The 27,119-nt window shown below is 45.0% G+C and overlaps 1 protein-coding gene and 1 long non-coding RNA gene across 5 annotated transcripts in view; both read left to right on the top strand.

The window, feature by feature from the left end:
- LOC135902081 (uncharacterized) overlaps window positions 1-27,119 on the top strand; it is a 651,905-nt gene that overhangs the window by 295,335 nt on the left and 329,451 nt on the right. The gene's annotated exons all lie outside the window — the stretch shown is intronic.
- Window positions 13,143-19,618, top strand: LOC135902030 (uncharacterized). Of its 2 annotated transcripts, XR_010564368.2 has the most exons (4): window positions 13,143-13,385; window positions 14,317-14,415; window positions 15,376-15,500; window positions 17,517-19,618. It is a non-coding gene; the product is annotated as an uncharacterized lncRNA (long non-coding RNA). The 2 variants fall into 2 exon arrangements; XR_010564367.2 differs by having other exon boundaries at window positions 14,317-15,500.

Genomic DNA, 27,119 nt, shown 5'->3' with positions numbered 1-27,119 from the left:
GAGCCGAAAAAAATGTCTACGTCTAATATGCGTCTCCCAGGCCTGCGTAGAACTTTAACATTTTTTCCAATACTTTCTTCGAGCCTGATTTTATTAGACCTATTTAAATGATAATACTGGGAAACGGATAACCATCGTAGCTATTAAAGCACTAGTTATTGACATTTTGAAAGTAGCCCACAGAAAAGAGTGCCAGGGACCTGTTAAATAAATTAATCGACGAATAAAAAGACATTAGAAAAACTTTCTCTAGGGTAATGCAAGACGTGCCTTGACGTCTTTGTGGAAAAGCCTCGTCACCATGGTCCCAACTCCCTCATTGCGTTCTTAACACCGTAATCCTACCCGTCCAATTTGTGACGTGTTCAGCCGAAACACTTAGGCTTTGTAAGCCCGAGATATGCCTGTTGTTTTCGAACACCCGAGAAGGGGACATTCCTGGTCCACGAAATATCTTTTTCCTTGTGTTTCGTTTTGCTTCATTTTTATCCAATTTGAATGAAAATCATGTGCAGTCTTAAAAGCGGCAAATATTATTGTCACCAAAACTCACTTCATTTGCAGTAGAATGCTTTTGCATCTTTTCCCCTAAATATCCCTTCAAGAATTGTACTCCCTGATAAGTTCATTTTTATGTATTTTAGTTTCTGGTATTAGTACCTTACGTTAAGTTTTCCTCGTGTTATTTCCTTCAGTGTACCTTTATGGCCTTTTATTACTTCAGTTGTTTCTTTTTCATGTTTTGATCTTGGTAGTAATGTTGATGAGCCCTGCATTGAGGCGTAACTTTTGTATTACACTTTAGAAGGCTGTTTACTCGTTTTTTTTCCTTGATTTTGTAACCCCCCTTACACAAAGCCCCATAGGGCCTGTAAGGTATTTTAAGTAAATAAATAAATAAATAAATGGAGGGACATTGTCGACATGGTGGCCGTGCACATTCTTCGCGCAGAGCCTGGTACGTGAATAAAAAATAGGGTGATTTATATAAATCTTCGAAATATACCTGCGTGACTTAGGGCCCTTCAGTGTGCTCGGTACGAAGGGGCTGCGTCTCGGGCAAAGTGATTAATTTTTCAGCGAGGGAGTGAGCGTAAATCGTAATGCATCATGCAGCCAGTATTTTACCCTCTCATCTCTACAACAGAGGGTTAATGGTCCATACAAGGCTCCCGTGACAACACCGGTAACGACCTGTGCCGGCAAGATAAGTACAACGTCTTGGCCAACGCTTACCTTTATGTAATTTTTGCTTCTCTCGTTCTGTATTTTTTTTTTGCATTCCATTTGCCCTTCAAAAACATATTTAAAGCTTGCCTTGTGAAAGCTGGGTACATCAAAAAAAAGAAGGCACGATTTTCGGCACGCAAGCGCTATTTCACCGATCAAGGTTGTCAAGAGCGTTGCTGTACATTGATTGCGCACTCAAAAAAAAAAGAAACAATGACAAACTGATTTTTGCAGCGCTCTAGTTTCTTGTATCGACGAAACTGACAGTCTATATTTTTCTACGTGTTGAGGCGATTATCGACCTCATTCGGCCTTGGCCAGACGGAAACCATTTTCAGACATTTTTGGAAGCAAGAACAAATAACAAACTGAACACCATAGCTCAGGACGGCGAGACGAAACCAGATATAATGATCGTTAGTGTAATATTGTTGCCGATACCAGTTGTGAAAAAGCAAAACTAAGCTTGAATTACCCGTAAATTCCGTGTTAAGAATTTGCTGTGTTCAGAGATTTGCGATATTTCGCAATTCGTGGTAATATTTCCTCCACATGAAGCCAAAGTACAGCGCAGCAGAGCAGCGACGCGCCGGCAACGAAAAATGGAATGCCAGAAAAAGTAAGTGGTACTTGTTGTTTCGATTTTCTGGCATCACGCAGCGGCACTCTTGAAACACTTTCTCAGGGAAATTAGCAAAAAAATTCAGTATTTCTCGTCTCGCATCGTCATGCACTGCGAAGAATCATCGTGGCTGCTACCTTGACCCCACCGGTAATCTGTCAACGGGCTCCGGACCATCGGCCATGCCTCCGGCGATATTGCTACCTTCTCCTTCTACCCTCACCCACCTGCCCTTGCAAACCAACCCAACGTCTTGTGGACTTCGCCGGGACTACACTCATGAAGGTGCCGCTACTTCTCGGAAGTTCGGCTATACTAAAGCCAGACCCCTGCCATCTCTGAATCTATGGTTCAGACCACAGATCCTTGCTAGACTTTAGTGAAGAGAACATCGTACAGGACCTGTCTGAAGAGTAACAGACCATGATTTCAAAAAGAAAAGAAGAAGAAGAAGCCTGGCCTGGTGTTCTTCTCGTCCAAATCTCCTTATAAGTATAGCTCCCTCCTGTTCAACGCACAGCGTCCCACTCATTCCACTTCTCGAAAGAGTCCTACCAGTGGCGTAGCCAGAAATTTCGTTCGGAGGGGGTTCACTCTGGAGGCCGGCCTGCTTCTTACAGAATTTGTCGAGGGATCAAATACATGAATAATAGCTGCATTGCATAGCCAAAAATGCTGCAAGCGAATTCTTGGACGCTACGCAGTGTCAAGAAAAGTAAAATATGTATTTTTTTTACAGAATATATTCGTTTGTTCCGAAAAATGCGCCATTAACTGGTATCAATGCTTCCACGTTTTTATCTATTTAATAAGTAACGAAAATATCACACGAACTTTAGAACTATATCAGTTTGAAATCAGCAAAGCAGTGCATGCCACTGATATGATAAATGTAAAGGCCGTGGAATGAACGAGTTGAGGACAAATATTTTAATGAAACTTAGTCATTCGAGAACACTGTTTATATTTTTGCACATCTACAATGGCGACGGGAAATTTTTAATGACGCAGTCCTTTGTTTCAATGTATTGTGCAGGAGCAACTGTCACCAGTCGCGTATTGTAATTACACCGAAATTATAGTCATAACAGAGATCAAGTTTAAAAAGCAGGAGTTCTGCAAAATATACATTAGAAATTTGAAGACACAATGGAATACATAAATACGAATATAAAGCTTGATAAAGGGCAAAAAGTGTCACCAAGGTAGACGAGGCACGACTGCCATTTCAGTCCGGAGAGGCGTCCATCATCCGCTGGAAGGTGGCGGGCGCAGAACACAGACTAAATAGGAGCACCTTAAACTCGTATAGACCATCCGGTGTCACAATTGCCATTTTTTCGGGATCTCGCTCGTCCACTTCTATCTGCCAGTATCCGCTTTTGAGATCCAATCAAGAGAAAAAGTAAGCATTGCGTAGTTTGTCCAAGGTGTTGTCGATGCGTAGGAGTGGATACACATCTTGCTTCGTGACGAGGTTGAGTTTCGTGTAATCAACACAAAATCGTAGTGGGTTATCCTTTTTGGCCAGGACTACTGGAGATGCCCACGGGCTGTTGAATGGCTCTATTACATCGTCCTAGAGAATTTTCTGTACTTGACTTCTTATCACATCTCTTTTTTTTGGAGCCACTCAGTACGGGTGTTGGCGCACTGGTCTTGGAGGTTCTTCGACCCCACTGTGGTGTTTTGTGACAGGAGTGCGACAGGCTTTTGATGAAGTTTAAAAACATTCAGCAAACTCTGTGACCAAGCTCACAATCTTATCTCTTTGGGGTGATGCAGCTCTCGGACAATGTTGATGGAGGTAAGGACACTGTCTAAAGTGATGCTGCATCGAGGGTTGACACATCCACAAGTTGTGCATAGTTATAAAGAGACGCTATGGCTGTTCCCTTCGCCACGTGTTGTGCCTCATTGCCAAAGTTAGTCAAGAGGACATCCGTACATCCGTTACGCAGGTGAACTAGAGCTCTTGCCACGCATATTTGCTTTTCCAGCAGCAGCCCGATATTTCCGTCTGCAAGTCCCCCATAGTCACGAAATGCGTCGCACCTTACAACGACAGTCACACTGCACCGTGCCGGCACCGTCACGTCTTCATCCACAATACGGAAAGAGGAAATCTGTGGCTGTTCTGTATCAGAAATGGTAACAACATTTTCTGTATAAAACAACAAGCGTGATTCTTGCAAGTTGATAATTGCGCCATTTGTTTGCAAAAAGTCCATGCCCAGCATAAGCTCACGGGAACACTCAGGGAGAACAATAAAGCTGCTGGCATGTGTAAAGCCTCTAATTCTGATTCTTGCTCTGCACATTCTTACGGGGTTGACTAAGTTTCCCCCCGCTGTACGTATTGGAGATCCAGTCCGATGGGTCAATACCCTTTTCAATTTTCTGGCGAGTACACTGCTAATAACTGAATAGTCCACACCAGTGTCTATCAACGCCGTCACTTCGAAGTCGTCGATGATGACGCGCAACTCAGAAGTAGCGGCGTCGTTACTGCACTTGTTCGTCGTTTCGTCACTGCCGTCGTCTTGTCGAATTGGCGATGGAGGGCCTTCGGTGTTTCGGGCGTCAGCGGCCTTGCATCCACAGGTCGCTGGCTCTAGTTTTCCAGTCACGGACCTTGTGAGCGACACCTCGGTGAAATGGAAGAGGGACGCGGACTGGGCCACCTATGACGCACAGGCGCTGCCAATCGAGCTTCATGTTGCTGGGGGTTCCGAATAGTTTGGCGCGTAGATAAAAAATGATTCGATTTTATCAGGGCGCTCACCGTTCTGAGGGCAAGGCGTATTCACAGAGAAGCCACGCACTCCTATTCGGCGATACTGGCATTTACGGTATAGGTTACAAGCCTCACCACAGTGGTAGCAGAGGGGACGCCGGTCTGCAGTGCGCCATACATCGGTTTTACGTGGTGTTCCTTCTGCCGTGGGCGGCACATTTCGAGGAAGTACCTGGGGTATTGTGGCCGTTCGTCCAAAGTCGGTGCGTCCTAGGTCTTGACGTAAAACTTGGACGTGTGATATCCGCGGCTGACGCTCTGGTTGTGCGCGGGGCCGTACCTAACGCTCTGGCTCACAAATTACTTGCCGTACTTCTTCGCCTATGACAATGGCAAGTGAGGACACCGTAGGATGGCTTTGGGCCAGCTGCAGTTTCTGCAGATCTTCCCTTACGATGGACCTCACGCGTAGGATTTCGCGTAGGATGTCCATGTTGTTCGGGAGGGTTTCTGACCCAACGTCAAATGATGCGACGCTTACATCTCTGTTGTACTGCCTCGCACGTTGCTGCAGCGTCTGCTCCATCGTGGTCGCCTCTGATCGAAATTCGGCTACAGTGCGGGGCGAATTACGAACCAGGCCGGCAAAGAGCTCCTGTTTCACACCGCGCATTAGGTGCCGCAATTTCTTTTCCTCAGCCATGTTTGGATCGGCTCGGCGGAAGAGGTGGGTCATGTCTTCAATGTACGTAGCCACACTTTCGTTGTTCCTTTGGTTCCTCGCCTGAAGAGCGGCTTCTGCCCTCTCTCTGCGGTCCGTGCTCGGGTACGTAGCAAGCAGCTCTCGTCGGAAGTCGTTCCATGATGATAATGACGCTTCGTGGTTTTTAAACCACGCGCGTGCAGATTTCTCCAGCGCGAAGTACACATACTGGAGCTTCTTTGTTTCGTCCCAACCGTTACATCCGGTGACATGCTCGAAGTTTTCGAGCCAGTCCTCGGCATCCTCGAATGTGTCTCAGTGAAAGGATTCTGGCGTCCGGGGTGAGTCAACGACGATGTGAGGAAGGGTTACTTGAGTAGCCATCGCACTGGTACCTAGGCTGACTGCCGCCGCTGCCCCTGGTGAATCGGCGAGAGGGCCAAACTCGGGGGCCTCACCTCGTACGCGGCGGCTCGTGCGTTGGTAGATGGGCGTTAATTCCGTTGGCTTCAAACTCCGGGGATCCGGGCTCCCTTCCCTCGCGTGTGTGGGGCTTGGAATCATACCCCGCACCTCCACCAGATATGTAAGTTACGACAGCCGTTTCTATGAAAACTAATTTATTCTAGGGGAGCCTGTGCCCATCAACAAAAACCGACTGTGTACTCAAGAAAAACGACCCTCGAGCTTCGCTTCTTCGAATGTAGTTCTCCTTTTTGTCGCCTCCTGCCGCATGCCAGTCCAATTCTCGCGCACCAGCCGCCGGTCTGTCAGCAGCGGCCCAGCGTTGCCTTGCGGTGCTTTGCTTGACGCTTGTGGTGTGGCGGTCATCTTTTTGTTCTCGCAATGCTGGCGGCAATAATAATAATAATAATAATAATAATAATAATAATAATAATAATAATAATAATAATAATAATAATAATAATAATAATAATAATAATAATAATAATAATAATAATAATATGAAAATAATAATAATAATAATATGAAAATAATTATAATAATAATGACCAAACAAGAACATCGATTTCACCGACGATTACGATACACCACAATGCGAAATTTGAGCGCAGCTCTATACGTGTTTTCGTTTTGCGATGTATTGACTCACTGTCTCCCGTCGGGCCCGAGAGACAGCAAGAGCCGAAGGAGCCCTGGTCTGAGGGCGCCTCCCTGCACAAGCAGAAAGACACCTGCTTGTAGTTTTCGCCTTTTAATAAGTGCTTTTCGTCCTCTTCCTATCTGCATGCTTTTTATCGTGCGCAGCGTGAGTACCCCTGGGCTTCTAAATAAATGTTGTCGTTAACTGCTTCAAACTTTTGCGCTGAGACACTGACAATGAGAGCAGGCGGCAGAAGGCTACTCACTTCAGGAAAAACCTTTAGATCGGGCCCAACTGCGACGCAGCCTATTCAAATACATGTAAAACGCAAAAACGTTTTTTTAGATATCCCCTGGACCGATCACAATGAAATTTATTGCATTCAAGAGAGAAAGTTCATTTCTAGTAACAGTTGCAAGCAGAATTTTGATGTAGGGCTTGAATTTTGTTAAATTGATTTCAAAATTTCGTAGGTTTGGAAAAAATAGAAGTATGAAGTTTAGAAAGTAGTAGCTCGGTATCAAGAGCAGATACCGCATACTCATAAATGACATCCATTAGACCATCGAAATCGGACAAATTCCATATGTCGTTTTATATCTTATGTCAATTTGTTACATTGTTTACAAGGGTTCAGCAAGAGCTGTATTTCCATATTACCAAATTTTTGAGATTCATGTGTAACAGATGAATTTTGTCCGCTTTAGATGTACTATTAAATGCAATTCACAGAATTGTTGTATTGTTTTTTGTTGCTGAGTTACACAGCTGTAAACTTGATAATTTCGTTTCCTGAAAATATCGATTTTTCCCAATTTTTAGTAAAGACTTGGCAACCTAAATAAAAAATTCGGACCCACCGGTGGCACTAGATCTTAATCACTTCTTTTACATTCAAGAAACTTCGACAAATTTTGTGCTATGGTTGCCGAGAAAAAATGAATTTTTCTTTTACATGTATTTGGATAGGAGCACCCGAGCTTCCTCTTAAAAAAAAAGTCTCAACCTCGACATCACACCCGCTTCTTTCTGGATACATTAAACACTTGAACAGCACAGTTTTGGCGTACATTTACTTTTCATTTAGATGTTAGCATAAAAGAAAATAAGCAAGGCTAAGGAACTTCATAGCTTAATCTGCATATTGAACTTGCTTGCAAGATTACTTTGGTACAGTTGCAAAACTTCGAACTGAACCAGAATACGCATGGAGGTTCTTCAAGGTAGCGTACATTGGCAGCGCGAGCGTTTATTGGCTCCGTGGAAAATCTGAAGTTTGGGGAAGTACGTCCTTATACTATGGCCATCAAGTTCGACGATGTCGTGAAACGCGCAGACTTCATTAAGGGTTTTGAGGCTTTGGAGGAACGTGCGTCCTCCCTCACTCTGTCAACAAGCAATGATACATGCAGGCATGCGACTACACAAGCCCTCCACGCAGCAGAACAAACGTTCGGCGTAGAGTGCGTGTGGTGGATGAATAGGCGGTGGCATTGGCACTCCGACGAACGCGGCTGCTGCCCCCTCTTTGCAAACAAAACGTGTCTGTTCATTTGCGTGTAGAGACGCGTAGAAGCTTCCCAGAGCTTACATAATGGCTACTGTTTTAAGGATAATGCGAGCATACGTGCAACGATTAATTACTATAGCGAGCTTACGGTACACGCTGCTTTTTAATGCGGAAGCATTCTTAGGCGAGTACCACAGCTCCGTCACTCGAAAAGTCGTGCGAAAACTGTAATCCTTTGCATCTGCACAAAAAACACGTAATTTGTGAAGACATTTCTTCGTTATGACAGTGTAAATGTAGATGAGCGCTAATTTCCTGAGCGATGAGGAACTGTTTAACGAAAGCACTCTGTGCCCTTCCACTCTCTGAAGAAGGATGACCAACGGAGCTGTGTATGTGGGACCCTTAATGGCTAACTGCACCTCCGCCGCGGGTGGACATCTTCGGGATCGGCCCACTTATGGAGATTACTTAACGCCTGCGTCACTTCCGCCCCGGGTATGTCCGGCATTGCACCATCTTCGGGATTTTGTGTCTAGACATGGACACGATCCTGGGGGAACTAGCCCTTAACAGCTGCGTTGTAAACACTGCTGGCTCTTCCGTAATCGAAAGTAGATGTAAGCATGAAGTGGCAACTGGCAAAGCAGGTTGGTTGGAGCTGGTACTAGCCACAACCTTAAAATGGTTGTAGTGCATGTCAGCAACGGCGCACCCCCACCGCACGACGTCACACTGTGCACTGGTCCATATGAACGCTGCCGAGCTAAAAGAATAAAACCAGCTGAAGGCCGCACGACAGGCAGCGAAAGAGGCCAGGCAGGCAGAGTGCACTGCCGAGCTAGAAGAAAAATGAATTTAATTTTGTGGTTTGACGTGCCGAAACTATGATTTGATGTTGAGGCACGCCGTAGTGGGGGACTCCAGTTTAATTTTGACCTCCAGGGAGTAGCGCTCGTTTTGTTTTCCGTTCTCTTTCATTACCCCTACCTCCTTCATTTTTTGCACTTTCTGAGCTGCGCTACAGTCCTAAAAAGTCATGACATACCAACTCGCCCAAACTGCCACGATTTTGTCCAGGGAATCTTTAACGTCCCCCCGATGCGCGGGACCCAGGAGTTTTCGCATTTCGCCTCCATCGAAATGCAGCCGGCGCGGCCGGGATTTGATCCCGCGACATCGTGCTTAGCAGCGCAACACCATAACCGCTAAGCCACCGCGGTGGGTAGGAACGCTTGAAGGAGGCGCCATGCAGCGTGGAGCCATCTCTTGAGATGCCGCAAAGCGCCCGCCGCGAAACGGGTCGGCACATTAAGCGCTCACGGCGAAACGATTACAACGAAGTGTACAGTGCCCTGTATCTGCCTTTTGAACGTCACTATGGGAAATTATAAATAAGACTTCAGCGTACTAGAGGTTACAGCTTGAGTAGTATTGTGAACAAACGTTATGAAGAACTCAGAAGCAATCTTTTTTTATTAGGAATGGGCAGTAACTATAGCCGATGAACTGGGGTCCTGTACAAATGGTTGTGGGCCAGGGACTGCATTACCTGATGTTTTAACTAGTTACCCGGAGGATGTTGTTTTGTTCTCGCAAACTTGCCCATAACGGCTCTGGATTTTGGTTCAGGGTAACCTGAAGGTCGTCGACAGGAGGAGGCAAAAGCATTTCATGCTAAAGATGTTAATCTCTAGTGACGATACTCCCTAATGCGAAATTTGAGCGCAGCTCTATACGTGCTTTCATTTTGAAATAGATTGGATTGCGTGGACAATCTGTCTCGTGTGGCGCGTTGCAAGCGGAGCGAACTGTGGCGCGACTGCCTCGCTACTTGCGAGAGCGCCAGACGCAGAGCGTGGGTGACGCGTGGGAGGGATTCACAGCAGTCGCCGCAGACAGGCCTCTCAGGCACCGCGCCCTACTCTGGCGCCATCTTGTAGCCATCGTCGCCGCAGTGCGCGTCTTTCCCAGCCTTACGCGTTCCTTCTCACGCTTTCGCCATACCCTCCGTCTCCGCATTTGTCCTCCGCAGTCTCTTCGGTCTTACCGCTTTTTTCAACTCCCACAGCGGTCGGCGAGGCCGACAGCCTCGGCCAATGTCAGGAGCGCACGTAGTAGTGTCCTGTGTCTTGAAGGGCAGCCCGAGGGGTGCAGGAGTTCAGTCACGGTGTCGCACGGCGTTCCCTACCCCCTGTGCAGCGCGGTTGAGGTATCCTCTGCTGAGAGACAGTTACTGCGCTGCACTTTACCCCAACCTTTCCGTCCCATCAACAACAATCTCCTTCTCTCTCTCTCTCTCCCACAGCGATACGGGTTCGCTCTTTCATTCGCTGCGCTCGTTTGCTCGTTTACGCCAGGAACGCGAACGCTCGACGCAAGAAAGGGAGCCTATAAAAGAGTTGCGCTCTAAAACGTCGGGAACGCGTAGGAAATTCATCGTTTCCCGCACTCCAAGGGAATGAGCATGGAATGCCAAACGGGGCTCCACATACGATCTGACGCGCAATTTCATTAGCTGTTGGCGCTTGAGTGGAATGAAAAATGGAAATCGTTCACTTCCCATCTTAGCGAATTTAGGCGCGGGAAATAAAGATGGCTATGGCGAACTTACCATTTTGCCACAATGTGTTGCTTGCTGTTCCCAATGCTGACAGTCTTTCCACAATACAGCTTTAACTCAGCTTATTCTAGGCATTTGCTTCAGGAAGCCGATCGCGCTGGCAGTGAAGCCTAAGGAGAAAATAACTTTCATAAGGTTTGTCTTATTGCGCATGCCGCGCGAGCGAGAGGAAATAAAATCCCTTTTAGCGCGAGAACGACAGCGCTGTTGGCACTGTGGATAGCTTGGAAAATGAATAAAATGAGGTAGTTCTTGCGCGTTCAGCACTTAGCCCTTTCCATCATAGCTATAGGTTGAACGAAACAGAAAAGCAGTACCACAGCAATGGAAAGAGGGTGGCGGCTCGTTATAGGCCATGCGTGGAGCTTGCCATAACTTCGGCGCATCATCACGTGCAGCTGCCGACTTTTGTTGCACGACAGATTGACTGAAAGCAGTTGCTGCTCTCGGCCACAAGCTGGATTTTCGAGGGTGGATTGCGGGGGATGTTCTTTATTTGACCCACTATGCTTGATCCTACACACTAAACATTTTTACACCCTTATGGGTGTTAATAGGGGTGCTTTCGGCATTTACACCCATGCCCACACCCTTCTAGCACCCTTTTCGGCCAAACCACCCTATCACAAGGGTGGATACCACACATAAGGTGTGACTTTGCTCAAAGAAGGGTGTTAAATCGACGCCTGAAGGGTGTTGAACGTATTGATGCATAAATCTGAGTAACGTGTACACGTCCACGCATTGAGCAATGTGTGTATGTATTGCATTTTTAATGCGAAAGCGTTTCATGGCCTTTCAGGTAGGAGGTGGCGTTCTCCGCAACAACAATCAATACGGGACCCTGCTCATGCCAATCTTGTCATTTCCCTTGAAAGCATTCAGAACCGCGCCGCCAGTTTTATTCTCTCAAATTATTCACTTCATTCTAGCGTCACGTCCATGAAAAGAACACTAGGTGAACCTGACCTTTGGTTACGTCACAAATACTTTCGTCTCTGTCTTTTTCATAGAATATGCTAATTTAACCCTTCTCGTAAAGAAAATCTTTTCACCACACCAAGTTCTCGTCTCGCATCGACCATCAACACAAAATTGATGTGTCATTCTTTTTTTTTTTTGCCAAGAACAGCCACTGAATGCAACCGCCTTCTCGCCTCCACAGTCTCAATTTGTGAAACCACTAATTCAAGGTCGCCGTTCAAATTATCTTATGGTTTGATTTTCTATTTTTGCGCTGCATTGCAATTATTGCATATTTTCACCACTTCTTTCTGTTGTGCCTACTAGGCCTTGAATGTATATAATAAATAAAAAAATGTGAAGTCATCACCGTCTTGTAGCCAGTAGTGATACAGAAGGTAGTAAATACATCAACGTTAAGTATGAGCAATTATGGGTAAATAATGTGAAATAATGTGAATAAGGGTGGAATAAATTGCATTAAGGTTCGTACAAACTATAGCACGGTGGATTACGGGAGATTAAGGTAGAATTGTGAAGAACACGTGACAATGTATGAACTAACGTATCATGGTCACGTGACAATTGCAAGTGTAGATCCGTGAAGCGATTAAGTTTTCCCATTCCTAAGTGACTGTCGATATTTCTTCAAGGATTCTGATGTTACTGGCATGACGGTCACTCCAAAAATGTATCATCCAGAAAAAGAACGCCCTTTTACTTACAATTCCATTATCATTATTTTTCGCGCTCACAGGAATATTAACATGCAATTAAACACTTCTACAAAAACTGCAGTAGCAGAGCGAAAACACGAGAGCAACTTGCGCAATTCTGCACTAATATTTCGGTGCCCTTAATAGCCCAACAAAAAGTGGTGAAATGGAAGAAGCTGTTTGGATACATTTGCTGAACAAACAGGGACGTGCTGTTAGACGAGCCTCTGCTGTACAATGGCATCAACGTACAATTTGCATGGTGAATCCATAAAGAAGACTTATAGAGGCGAGATCACGTTGGAAGTTCTCAAACCCGAATTTCCATGTACCTTGCCTAATTCATTCAGAGGTTTACTAAGCTACTGATCTGCTTTCTAAGTGCATCCTCAAATACAGCTTGTAAGGCTGAGCCTATATATTAAGGGCTGGTGTCGTCAAAGTTGTAATTTCTTATCCAGAGCATACGCACTTGCAAACGCAGTCTTCAGTCTCCTCATGAATGTTTACGCGTCGCTGTCGCACGACCAAGATGTGAGCGTCTTTATCGAGCCATGATATCGCTGAAACTACGCTGTGACCTCGCAAAGTTGCTTCGTTCGGACGCAGCGAATAATCTAATCGCACCAGCAGAAGAGCGCCGATCGTCTCGCTCACGGTCCCGATTTGTGTACTGTACCTTCAGTGATGCAGCACAGACTGCGCCCCCCACCCCAAAATAAAATGCCCGGCACGAAACGTAGTAGCAACTACCCGCCTCACCGCTCTAGTTAGAGACCACAACGAAGCAGCAGCAAACAGGCGGCCATGCGAGCAAGCAAACCTGTCAGAATAAACGTTCGATTTGCGCGGCCGCCCCATACCCAATGAAAAGCGACCGGAAGTGACGGCCGACGCTGTACCATCACTTCGGTGCGCGGCAGGACGGGAAGGCGGAAGCTGCGCCATCATGCTCGTTTTCGCGTGCGTTCGCGTCGCGCGCTGTGCGAAGTAATTTTAAACGTGTGATTAGTTTTGCGCGCGGGGTAGAAAAAGATGTGGCCCATGCTTTGTGTATTACTCATGCCCCACTTCAAAGCAGAGCGTTCGTACGCACTGGAAGATGGATCCACGAAGGCTGAAACGAGAAGTTGCAACGTGCCCGGTCGGTAGTACTGGCATGATGGAAACTTTCAGGCAAGTGCCCGTTTATTTGGTATTTGTTTTGTTCGCTTTAGAAATATCTCACTGTGATCTCGTAGCATAATTCATAATTCGCTAATGTAAGAGCAAGAGCAGCTGCACTCCTACTAGGGCAAGTTAACTACCTCGATCGCGTCCCGTGTGACTAATGTTTGTCAAATCTACATCGGGCGTGGTGCGCCTGCATAGTTACGCTTTGTTTCTCAGCGCTTGAACGTTCATTGATGTGATTCTCTTGTGCGTTCAGCGCGGCTGCTTGTAATACGGTCGTTCGCACTTCAGTTAAATGTGGTCGACCACTTTTGCGTCGCGTAGAAAAAGGACTGGCTTAGCCACCTTTCGAAGGAACCGGCGCGGTTCTCCCTGATGCGGTCGCGTGCTGCTGTTGCTGCTTGCCGGACGCCTTCAGCATTTTTTTGGCTCGCTTTGTCTGTGCGCGTGCTCGCGCTCGGCTTGATTTGTGTGTGCGTGCGTGCGTGCGTGCGTGTGTGCGCTCAGCTCAGCTCGCTTTGTGTGTGTGTGCGTGCGTGCGCTCGGCTCGCTGTGTGTGTGTGTGTGTGTGTGTGTGTGTGTGTGTGTGTGTGTGTGTGTGCGCGTGCGTGCGTGCGTGCGTGCGCGCGCGCGCGCGTTCAGTACATGCCGGTTTGTATGGGCCGGCGTGTTTGCGCGTGTCTAGTGCGTACGTGTTTTGTGAGTGTGTTGTCTGTGGGTCGCTATGTGTGCGTGCACGTGTTAGCGTGTCTGCCTGCATGCATGTATGTGTGCTTGTTTGTGTTCATCAATGTGCGCGTGTGCGCTTTTGTGTCTGCGCTTTGAGAGTGCGTATACTTGTGTGTGCGTGTGGGTGCGTTTTGTGTGCGTTCGTACGTATTGCATGAGGCCGGTAGAGTTTAACTCGCAATAAAACTCTTCCGATTTGGTGCAGCGAGTGTTCCCGCCTGAAAGCCGAGTTTGGTTTCAAGCCACCCTGGACAACTGCTGTATGAGGTGCCGTTTCTCGGGAGGACCAGTGGGAAGGCGCCAAGTATACGCTTCGTCCTTTTTCCTCCCATGCCCTGATGAATCGATATCCTTGTTTTTTATTGTGAAAGGAACGTTACATCCAGAGCATAAATAAATGATTAAGAAATCTGGTAGTGTGTTCCGCCATTACAATAATTCCTATGTTAAAGACGTGGATTTCCCATTAGCCCACATTTCTTTTGATGCAGACAACCGCTGAAATTGTTAGCGGCAGGTTATTCGAGACGTTCTACGTATATAGCAATTGTCTTCAGGAGCTTTAATGAATTTTGAAAATTTGAAGTGTTGTGCTTTAGAGGTATCATATACAAGCTTTAGGTCTCCGGGTAATTTGCATGCCCTTCGAGAGCTGTCGCCTATAGCCCTATTGAAATTCGTAACTACAGTTTGGAGCACTGGGGAAGCTAGAAGGCTTGTCCTGGCTCTCGAGAAAGTGTTTAAGCTGGAGGTGTAGGTTGAGGAGTTTGGGGTTGGTAACACAAAGGATTTTTTATGCCTTAGCTGTAGGAGTGACGCAGGATAAAAAAAAAAATTTATGTGTGTCAAGCACAGGAAGCTGCTCATGTGGTAGAAGCATGTGTGTGCATGTGTGTGTGTGCGCCCATGTATGCGTGCGTGTGTGTGAATTCTCTCCTCAAAAGGGAGTATGTGTGTAACTGAGCTATTTCATTGCTGGTCTGTTTGCCAAGAATTGGCAAGAAAACACAATAATCAATTTAACTTGAAATAATAAACTTCAAAGCATACTGGCGACAGCAGCATACAAGCATGCAGCTGTGTGACAATCTTAATGCATGACTGTAACATCTGGAAGGAGGCTTGCTTCTTCTTCAGTAAGCAGCACAAAGTCGATATTCTTGGCTTTTCTCGTGCAAACCAAAACGAGGCTCATTGCCAATAATCTTGTCTTTTGCTCTAATAGCATTTGTTTATCTTGTACTTAGAGCATCGTTTCTCGCAGGTCATGCAGATGGTAGCAGCAATTTCACAATGCCCAGCCTTGGCGCCCCCCATCAAGATCAAGCCACTTGCGTTCACCTTCAGACAGATGGTTAATGTCTTGAAAGCGGTTGAGAAGACAACATTGTAAGTAGATATAGTTGTGTAGTGTAATATAATAAGTCAAGTTATAATTTAAAACTCAGGCTCCTTGGCCGCCTAAGCTTGATATGATGTGCAGTTGTCTGTGGTTGTAAATATTGCCGATGGTACAGTGCATACTGCAGGTATGACTGCTGATCCAAAGTATGCATTTGCATTTTCTTGATGGTCTTTCATAATGAAGATTTTCTTTGTGCAAGAATATTCACAGAATGCCGGAGCATTGTAGCATCATATTCTTTATTGTGCATTCACTGCTAATTTCATATGACCTTCCTGCTACCAATTTATTTGCAGAAAAGGAATATTTGTTTACTCTCTGCAATGAGCTTGTTATTTGCTCATTGCATTACACTCTTCTACCTTTAATTTATTCCCATATAATTATCAAAACCTTAAAATTTCAGCTGTTTTTATTTTGAATACTATATCAAAATCAACATGCACCGGATTGCAATCTAGACTGCAAGGGATTTGAAGAAATTACAAGAAACCAGGACCTCTCGGGAGCGTTAAAAAAACGTTTCCGCAGGAAATGTGCCTAATTGTACTGAGCTAGCTGCTCATGAAAATTGCAAGCATATTTCATTTCACACAGTTTTGCAGGATATAGCAAGCCTATCATAGTCTCTGAGCACAACCTTACCTCATTTGCATCATGAAAATGTCTCATGCTTAATTTGGGACAAGTTTTGAAAAATGAATGTATCAATTTTGAAACTACACAAAGTATTGGTTGAGGCTAGACAGTTTTCAAACAACTTGACCATGTTAAACTTAGCCATTACAGGACGGAAAAAAAACATGCACAGGAGTACTCATTCAATGAAATGTGATGCTTGTGGTTCCACATGCAAAATGTACTTTTAAGCGAGAGAGGGCAGGTAGCTAACTTACAACCATTGTGACTCATGTGGGTAGTAGCAACGCAGGATGAGAAATGGTTGTGTCTCTGAGGTTCATTGAATATGTGAAAACTCATATACAGTAACCCCACCCCACCCCTATGAGGGGTACCCGTGCAATATGTTTTGGGCAAGCAAGACGATTGTTCTAGGAGACAAGAAATTTCAGGCTCTAGTTGCGAGGCTACAGAAAGAAGGACCATGTAAATAGTCACAGATTAACATAAACTGCATCGGAGTGGCATCACAGTTTAGAGCATGAAGTGGGAGCATGAGGAAGGATCATAAGTTTAAATAAGGGAATACTACTTGTCAGTGCATTGCCAAGCTAATCCATTGAAAGAAAGGGGCGTGCTCAAAGAAAAATAGTTGACAACACATGCTTACTAAATTGGTAAATAAGAAATACACGATAAAGTTTAGGATGCAGAAAGTGTCTAATAAACTGCATTGGAGAGTTGGATATTGTTGGGCTGGATGCATGTATTGCAGGGCAAATGAGAATGCCAGTGGGGATTCCCTCATTTTCATTTTGTGTGCACTCTCTGTAAAACAGTTCTCTTTGTCTCCTAGTGTAATAATGTTGTGTAAAAACAGTCATTTTTATTGCCTTGTGCATTTCACTCTTAGTGTGCCATATGCCGTAAGCTTCTCACCTGCAGTACTTATAAAGTGTAATGCAGATATATTGCAGATTTCATAATGTCAATTTTGTATTAAGGTCACATACACACTCTTGGACAAATGTCTGTTGTTGAGAGATGTCATTGGTAGTCTTTAAACTTTGTTCACTCTTATTTTCTATGGTGAAAAGGCTACTGTAAATTTATGATTTTGCTGCTGTATGTGCCTTGTGTTCACAATGACATAGTGATTTAGCATTCACAGTAACATGCAATTTCTTAATTTGCAAAATAGAAACTTCTCCTACCTTTCACTTGTCTTGCCCAGCTGCCTGAGCGGTGCATTCTGCCCAGTCACATTAATTAAGTTTGTTACTTTGAGGAGCTTGTTGCTTTATCAAATTTTCCGCAAAGTACATGTGTAATTGCACGGACTGAATTCTCACGATTCTCTTCTTATTTTGCTAATGCAGGATGCAAGATTCCAGCAACGCCATGCGCTGCATTTATTGGTCAAGATACTCAGAGAATGGAGTCCCTGCACCTCGTGGTTAACCGTGAACATTTCTTTTTCTTTTGGAAAGCTAAAGGCCATTTGCTGCATCACTTGCATTTTTGCAGCTCAGATGTGTACTATATTTTTCTAATTTTGAATCAATATTGGCTGTTCAGTATAAAAAATGACATACAGCGTGAAGGACAAGGCAGGGTGTCTACCAACCGGGAAAACCGGGAAAACCGGGAATTCTCAGGGATTTCGCGTAGTCTGGAAAAAGTCAGGGAAAACTCAGGGAATTTGGGCCTCTATCAGGGAAAATTAGCGGCAATTTTATTGAAAGGGTCGAAAGTCGCGGTAATGCTGGCTCGAGTAGCAGACAGGAATCGTAATGAATAGTCTTTGACGCCCTATTGTTGGCAGGAGGAGTTGCCAGTGTACAGTCAACGAGCGACTTTCCGGATTCCCGATAATTTGGACGGCTTCGCGGCGCCACCTCGTACCCCATAGTGTCAACGTATCAGAACGTGTGAAATTTCCGACGCTAGAACTCTTTGCCGTCCGATTTTCCGGACGTTTTGCCGCGACCGCAGGTCCGAAACGGCATTAATCAAAGGCACCACCGCTGCCGTCTTGATTACTTCGCCGCCTCGAACCGGCACTCTCGCACGCAGATCCGCTGTCACCCGTTGCCACCACTGCGGCAACGCTAGACCTAGCTGCTTCGACGTTCGCTATGAAGCTTCTTGCCAGTGGGTGCCGAACTTTTTATTGAAAGAATTCGCTGCTGTGAGCAATGGCACGGACTCCACCTTTGTGCTCCTCGCGATTTGCTTAGAAACCTGGAAAACACGGTGCGTTGCATAATGCCGGTTCGTGAAAGTCAGCTTCGCCTCTGTACAGAAATGTTACTCGGTAAAGCTTACGGAAAAGTATTGCAGTGAAGCATAACAAGCGTGGGAAGGGGCTATTGCCACGGAATACAGTATGTATATCTTAATTATGCACGCGGGCACCCGGCATTTCCTGTCACAGTACGAGCACAGGTATGCCTAATACGTGTACCGACAGGCCTTCAGAGCGTTTTCAGAGGTTTGAGCCCCTAAGGGCAGTAAATGACACGCATTTATTTTTTTCCAACTGGCCGATTTTTCGGACGTTTTTGCGGCCCCTAGGGAGCTCGAAAAATCGGTCGTGGACTGTGCAACTGATCAAGACGCTTCAAATGGTCCTTGGGGCGAATGAGTGGCGGAAGGCGGACAAGAACAGAAGTGACCTACGCATTGAGGAATAAACGAGAAAGGAAGCTTGTTGCCGCCGTTTTGAAAGAGCTTGAGCTCAAAAAATAAAGTTTTGGCTGATGCCGAGATGCAGGTGTCCCTCATCCAAACCAAAATACACTCTTTGAAGCAGTGCAACACAACACTCGGGTGTCGTGCGCGGGCTGAGAGTATGTCAGGACTGTTGAGGTTGACTTACGAGCTGTTGAGAGAGAATCTCAATTGTGACAGAGTTCAGGCCTCATCCCACTGAGGTTGCGATCAGTTGATAGAAATAGCTCATATTAGAAAATATTTGCCTTTGTATGCATGTCCTTTTCAATCGTATTTGATAATGTCCGACCCTATTTGCAAATTTTCCGAAGACACTTTATTTGCTGTGCATTTTACTAACCCCTGCCTTCTATTCTCTTTTTGAATAACATCAACACTGCTCCTTAGTATTCAAATTGGATTAAGTTGCTTTTTTTTCATGTGCTTACTAGAGAGTGACAGCATCAGGTCATATGGTTTCAGCCCGTGTTGATATAAAACATAGTTCTGCATCACTCAGGGAAATTTGCAGTGGCACTCAGGGAAAACCTGGAAAACTCAGGGAATTTGGAAATGTCAACTTGGTAGACACCCTGCAAGGACTGCGAGAGACACACTCCACTGACTTTCAACAATATTTTATTGCGTTGCCACATCGTGTGTGTATACACAGAGGGGTCATGCGCAGAAAATGAAAGCCAGTCACAAGGGGTGTTCTAACAGCAAGTCATTGTAAAAAGAACATGGTCACTTGAAAAAAAAAACATCACAATTTCTATATGTTTAGATACAAAATTTCACTAGGGGTCAGCGTGATAGAGGGGGCACTAACGCACACACTACCCAGTTTTCTGGTGAAATCAGCTTCAATAATTTACCGGGTGAGCTGTGTCCCGCTAAAACTTCCGTATCTTAAAGAGGGGCATGCAGCCGCAGTCCCGGCAATGAATGCCCAAGTGGCCTTGAACAGTGTTATTGACGTTGTTATAGTGCTCTCTTAAATGATCATTTAGGCGCCTGCCTATCTGTCCAATATATTTACTGCCTCAAAATGGGAATTTGGGAAACCACATTCGTTGCACACATCGCAAAACACACACGTTTACATCGTTTACACACTTACAGAGCCTTGCCAGCTTTTCCGGGGCTGAGAAAAGGACTGTGATTTCTGCAGGTTCCCTAATCTTCTTTAGCCTATGGGAGACATCATGAACATACGGTAGCACTGCAAACCTGTGTTTCAACCGGCTGGTTCCTTGACCGAGCGCGCTCATCATGTTTTGTGCACTTCAGAAGCTTTTCCGCTATGGCTGAAATTAAGGCCAAAGGGTAGCCAACCCAAGAAAGGCAATCAGCCTGTGCAGCAACGCTATGTTGCATCTCGTGTGAGCAAGATTTATTGAGGCTGTTAAGGAGGCAAAGCTTTACAATATCTCATTTGACTTTGTTGGACAGACAGGCAGGTGCCTAAACAATCATTTAGGAGAGCACGATAACAACTTCCATAACACTGTTCAAGGCCACTTCGCCATCCATTGCTGGGACTGCAGCTGCGTGCCCCTCTTTGATGGTACGGAAGCTTCAGCGAGACACAAGTCATCCGGGAAACTATAGAAGCAGATTTCGCTAGAAAACTGGTTAGTGTGTGCGTTAGTGACCCCTCTATCGCGCTGACCCCTAGTGAAGTCTTGTATCTCAACAGATAGAAATTCTAATGTTTATTTTTTTCAAAGGACGATGTTCTTAGTACAGTCACTTGCTGTTAGACACCCCTTGTGACTCATATTCTGCGCATGCCCGCTTTTGTACAAATACACATGATGTGGCAACGTAATTAAATATTGTTGGAAGTCAGCGCAGTCTGTCATCTCTCGCAGTTCTTGTCATTCAAGCTGTACATAATTTTATCTCATTAATTGCAAACTATCCCAAGAAACTACCCTTGTTCAGTATAATTATAATGTTTGATACGACCATTTGCTCGCAAATGTTAACAGTGTGATATTTAACTTGAACTTTTGCATGACTGCCTATGCCTGTGTTTTAGTAACGAGAGTATGGCTAATTTATTAAACCATATTTGCTAATTTGCATGCTCACATGCTATAGCATGCCTTAATCTTGAAATTACTGCATCTAAGTGCAAATAATTTAGAAATTTACTATGTATTTTAAAACACTGTCCACATTTTGTGCTCAGCAAAATCGTTTAATCAACAGTGGTTTGTTTTTATCAGGCCTCCTACTGCACTTTGCACCCAGGCACTAGTAGATGTGGAATATGCACTCTTTTGATTTATAGTAAGAAAAGAACCTATTTTCAAACTACATATTGTATATGTACCAGTGCCTTAGAGTTACAAAACAAAAATTTATAGAAACTGGCATTGTAGTTAGAAAAACCGCTACACAGCATCTTTAGCCCAGACAACTCTCTCTAAAAAATTCTACGTATTTTTTGTGCTCAAGTAATCTTGTTGGAAATAGAAAATTAGCAATAAGGCTCCTGGCATAAACCTCACTTAAAGCATGTCTATGCTTGGAAAGTATTGTTCCAGTCTGAAAAATGTTGGCCAGTTATGCTTTACATCGACTTTCCAAACTTTTCATAATGCTTTGCGATTACATTAGTGTACAAAATAACAGGTGTCTTTCTTCTGCGTTTGCTCTGCATTTCAATTGCTTCCCTAATTCACCCTTGCAATATGCCTTTTCTTAAGGCATCAAAACTTGAATTTTCCTTCACTGGAGCCTAATACTAAAAATTTATTCTTTATGTGGCCCAAAACACTGCGAATCAACCCAGGCTTTTTCAGTGCCGCTATACATAGTTTCTTCTCTAATAACAGATTTGATCAATACATATATTTTAGGTACCTTTGTGGGGAATGTACATGTTCTTGTACTTACCTATGTGTTTGGTGATTGTGCATGTTTATATTTCATGTGATTTATTTATATGTTGTACTCTGTATTGCAGCATGCAATAAATATATTTGCGTTTTCTTGAAAATGCAGCATATATCTTACCAGTCTGTGTTGCATGTTATTTGGACATGGAAATCGTGATAACCTTGGTGTTGATATACATGCTCAAAAGTGTCAAGTTTGCTAGGTTGTATTTGTGCAGCGAAGACAGGTTTTCCAATATACACCGTGAATTACTAATATGTAATGTGATCCACACGTATAGGTGTTGTGTATGCCCATCGAAGCTTCAAGGCCGGCTGTTCGACAGTGCGTTTGGTAGCCGAACTTGAACCTTCTGGCACACGCAATAGTTGCGCGTGGATCGCTGTACATAGTAGTAATTGAAGGCGTGTACTGCCGAATCTGCCTTCCATACACGCTAGAAATAAAAGGGTGTACACCCTTCCAACACCCACACAGATGGGTGTTAATTTGGACGAGCACCCTTACACCCTAAATTTATTTTGCTGGACACCCTTCCTTTAGGGTGCTATAGTGGCACCCCAACTGTAGGGTGTAGACAACAGCACCCTTAGGGTGTTCGTCTGGCGACAAACTGATTTACACCCTTAAGGGTGTTAAAATGTTTAGTGTGTAGTAAGCTCGATCGCCTGCCGGCAAATCCGATGTGGCACATAGGCTATCAGCGAGAAGTGTTCCGCATTACAGCCGGAACAAAAATGTGGTAGGCGATTCGTGGCCATAGAAAAAAAATCGCTCATGAGGCCTATCTGTGCGTTATACTAACGCACACCCTCAGCAGGAGAGCCAAACTTTTTACGCCTTACGTAGAAGTGCTGTAAATACGGTTCAATGTGGTAAGTCCGCCCCAGGAGACGGAAACTGCCGTCGCTACCAGATAGCTGGGATTGCTAGAGAATCTAGCGATGGCGCATGGTGTAATGTAGATCACACTGTGCGACCACAGCTGGCGAAAGCAATCAGCGAGAATGCGGGAAGAAAAGCAAGCTGGTGTTCAAATTAAGCCACTACGTTCGTGTTTACTCTGTCGCAAAACATCATCTACGCAAACGCTTAGTAATCACTTCTTGCGAAAGCTGCATATTATATTGTGAAAAGTACGATTGTGAAGCTGAGATTATGCGCACTCAAAAAAGCACTGTTTGAAATGTAAGGGGGTTCCAAAGAATATGCGTGCGGATACATCTGAATTTTTCTTATTACATTTTACAACTCTTCCTTTTAGGCAAGAAATTTTATAAACAGTCATCCCCGAAATTCAACCTCGATAAAAAAATTGTCTTGCTTGTCTGATATCGGTCTGGAATAATGTAACTCAGCTCGTGGCCTTTATTAGTGTTATAGTTACGGGTAACCCCGTACATAATTCCTTTCCATGCAATCCAAAGACTGTTGCTACTACCAATGTGCTTCCACTAATGCGTTGGCGTAAGCTTATGTGTTCTGGTCGATAACTTTATCTCTATGGACCTAGGATGTGCACACAGCAGCCTCTCAAAAGTCATTGAAAATTATGGGGTTTTACGTGCCAAAACCACTTTCTGATTATGAGGCACGCCGTGGTGGAGGATTCCGGAAATTTCGACCACCTAGGGTTCTTTAACGTGCACCTAAATCTAAGCACACGGGTGCTTTCGCAATTCGCCCCATCGAAATGCGGCCGCCGTGGCCGGGATTCGATCCCGCGACCTCGTGCGCAGCAGCTCAACACCATAGCCACTGAGCAACCACGGCGGGTTCAAAAGACATTGGCACGTGGTCACTGATCACGCAGAAGAACCCGGCCAATCGGTTCCGGTGCCTGGCACCATAGGAACCTGACGTATTACTCCTCGTAATGCGTCAGGTTCCCACATATACTATCCCTTCGTAAGTACATATAATGTTTTGTTTTTACCTTTAGAGCAGCTAAACAGGTATGTGTACAACTTTTCACGTTGTCGAAGGCATAGCTCGGAAATTGAAAAATTACCAAGCGAGCTCATGAGAAAACAATATTGGTTTTACTTCTTGCGTGGCTGCAGTCAAAATAAGAAATAAGAAACTCAATAATCTTATGCCACCGTCTTCAAAATCTTCATAAACAAGCACTAAGAAATCTCGAGTGTAACAGTGCCTAAAAATAATTGTTCCTGTAAAATAATTTCTCCTTCTTGAGCTCGTCCGGGAATGTTATATATAGTGACAAGGCGCAGTGATGTTCCAGATTACCTCCAACCGCGTAATTTCAGAGACAACTATATTTTGCTTAGGATATGTGCTTTCCGCTTTGCACGGTCCCAGTTTGATAAGCTGCCCGCTATAATAATGATAATCTCAAAGGTGATGACGCATAGTAATCACACTCATTAAGGTAGTATGAGTGAGAGGCCGAATAGCAGTGGCGCAAGCAAAGCGCGTTATTGCCATGCGCGTCCAAAAAGCTAATCAAATGAGAGCACGGGCAACATCAAATCTCTGCGTATCAAACACCAGCGTTGTTGCCACGTCATTTAACTTTGTCTTTGGAACTACCGTTTCCGTCCCCTGCATAGCCTTTGGACCTCAATGCTCAAACCAGAGCATGTTTACCCTGGTGAAACAGCAGCCTGCGCAAAGTACGAAGGACACATGTAGCTTACAGACAAGCGCTGTCTCAGAAACCAGCTTATTTATGGAAAAGATTATGCGTATGTAGCCCAGCGCTTGTTTGTATAATATAATGTGTCTTGCTCTTTGTGCACGCTGTAGTGTTCCCATGAATAATGACCAGTTTACCAGCTTTAGGTTCTTGTGTATGGTTGCCCTCTCATTCCCCATCCCTCCGACCGAGCTTCTTTGATATCAGAAAAAAAGTAACCTCAGGTACCTTAATTCTTCTGCCCGAAGTCCATTATTTAAAGTGACCTGCATCAGGCTGCCGTGATCCGAATCCCCAGTTTTTCGTTTACTGGTTGCACACTCCTAGCCAAAAGACTCGTAGGCAAAGGGGAGAGAGAAGCGTTATAATTACACCGGAAGTAATATTGAAGCTCCGGCCATTAGCGAAATAAAACTCTTACTGCTAGATTGGTCCCACACTTCAACTCGCCTCATCTCGTTCGGATGCTTGATACGTCTGGAGAGAAGCGTTTCCCTTTTCCCCCTTCTTTCGGCTTTCTCCAAACTGCGTCAGCGCAGACTTCATTCGACAACGCTCGGTGGCGTTAAAGTCTAGATGGGAATGGTTCAGAGGCCGTTATTGCTTATAGGTTTAATCGGGCTCGTGTTATTACTCTGCAGCCCGCTCAGGAGGGCCATCGTAGATTCTGCAGAGCGAGTTTTGAGGGCATTTAGCTCAAAGGGAAACAGAGTTAGCGATATCCTCTGTATAGCGCACCCCTTGTTTTGTCCTGGAGCGGCTCGAATTTTTTGTGTGCGTCCCGCTGCGTTGTATCATTCACAACGATAGTAAGAGAGGAATCTATTCCAGAATGCGGAATACCATTGCCATAAGAAACAACAATTAAAAAGGCACACAACACTGAAAACAACATTAAAAAAGAACTGGAAAAGAACAAAACAAGTATGCAGATATGCACGTGCAGTATTTTTCTGCAATCACGTCATCGCGCTATCGGTCTTAGGACAAGCACGACGCCACTGTCAGATCAGTGAGTTCCGTTTTCGCACTCCATTTTGTTTTTGTTTTGTTTTTTGGCAAGGCTTGGCTCCTTCGAGCTACCGTATGTTTCCATAACGCGGCATTAGGTTCCTCTTTTTGTACACCTCCCCTCTTATTTCTTTTTCGCTTCGAAGAGTTACAGACGAGCTGCAATGGTAGATGCGTGTAAGCCTCTACTCGACAGCGCATGAAAAATAAAAGGGAAAAATGAAAAAGATTCGAGTGGCCCTGAAGGCTTCTTTGGCTACCGCCGTTTCACGGAGCTCACGAGCTTTTGAGAGAAGATCAACGAGGACATGATGGGCTTGAGTAAAGGAAGAACCATTTACATAGGATAAAAGAAAAAGAACATGTAAACGCGAGTTTAACTTCCTCTTGTGCAAGAGCAGCAGCCACTTCACAGTTGCTCTCGTACATCTTATTCACAGAGTGCCCCGGAGCGCTGGCGCACCTTTTTGAAGAATCTATTAAGAAGTTTTTCCTCGAAAACAAAAGACGGGAAGCGGCGCTTCGTGCCACTGGTCGCACAGTTTTCCGCTGCCTTCCAGCGGCTCTTTTACTTATCCGTTGCTCCTCAATCCTCCTCTCCCTCGACTCCAGTCGTCCGACACCCTTCCACGGCCTTCCTTACATCCCTCGCCGTCACCGCGCCTTCCTTTACTTTCATTTGCCCTCGGGACAGTTCTACGGAGACATGTTTCTTTGTATTGCCCTTCCGAGTCCCGTTACTCAAACATAATAAAGAAAGCTGATGTGCGTAGGTATTTTCAATCACCTTTTTCTCTTGCCTTTAATCATGCCCAGTGTTCTGCCCGCTCTCTCTTTCATCCTTTTTTTTTTCTTTTTTTGCAGATGTAGCTTCGCGTTGAGTCGTCTCTCCTGAAAAACCACTCGAGACTTGCTGCATAGGCATTTTGCCTTCTGTTTCTTTCCTCTGCTCAGACCGTTCCGACCCACAGTCTTTCCTCTTACAGGTCTTCTTTGTTTTTAAATTTCTTACGTGTGGGTACCACAGTGCGACGCTTTTTGACACGTATTGGCTAAGCAGCACAGAGCCGTATAGAGGATGTGAGCGGAAGTAGCGTAGCGTTACTAATGCATCTAAATGACGTATACAAAGGTCGCGCAAGCACCAGTCTTTTTTTTTTTTCTGGTCTCCTCCCTTTCCGGCTCTTCTTCTCACTCAACGCCTCCAATTGTCGTTCCGCACTCTACCGCGAGCTGTCTTGTTCTGGAGGACTTCATTTTTCACTCACGGGACGCTTGCTGGAGACATTTACGACGTACCGTCCGGTGGCCGCGACAATTCGGCGTCTCGCTTGTGCGCCCTGTCGAGCACCCGGCGCGTGCATCTACTTGACGGGCTTGGAACATCGTCGACTGCATCGAGATTTGCGCGTAGTTTTTAATTATTATATACTTCGTAATGAAAGCATGCGCATAGACAACGGTCTTTTCTACTTTTCATCTGTGACGTCTCCTTTCTCTCTGAGGCTAAATGTATGCAATAAAAAAACAGTTTTATCGTGCGTCTATAACACTCATACACATTGAAAGTATCCGGGTTAAAACAGGGAAACAGGGAGAAAAATAAAATTCGGGAGAACCTGTTCGGCAGGGATGGATCACGCTGCCAACTGCCACCGAGAGCTGCACAACACCTCGTTACCCT

The sequence above is a fragment of the Dermacentor albipictus genome, chromosome 4 (assembly GCF_038994185.2).
Source record: "Dermacentor albipictus isolate Rhodes 1998 colony chromosome 4, USDA_Dalb.pri_finalv2, whole genome shotgun sequence".
NCBI lineage: Eukaryota > Metazoa > Arthropoda > Arachnida > Ixodida > Ixodidae > Dermacentor > Dermacentor albipictus.
Note: the sequence above shows the minus strand (reverse complement) of the source record. Positions and strands in the feature narration are given on the sequence as shown.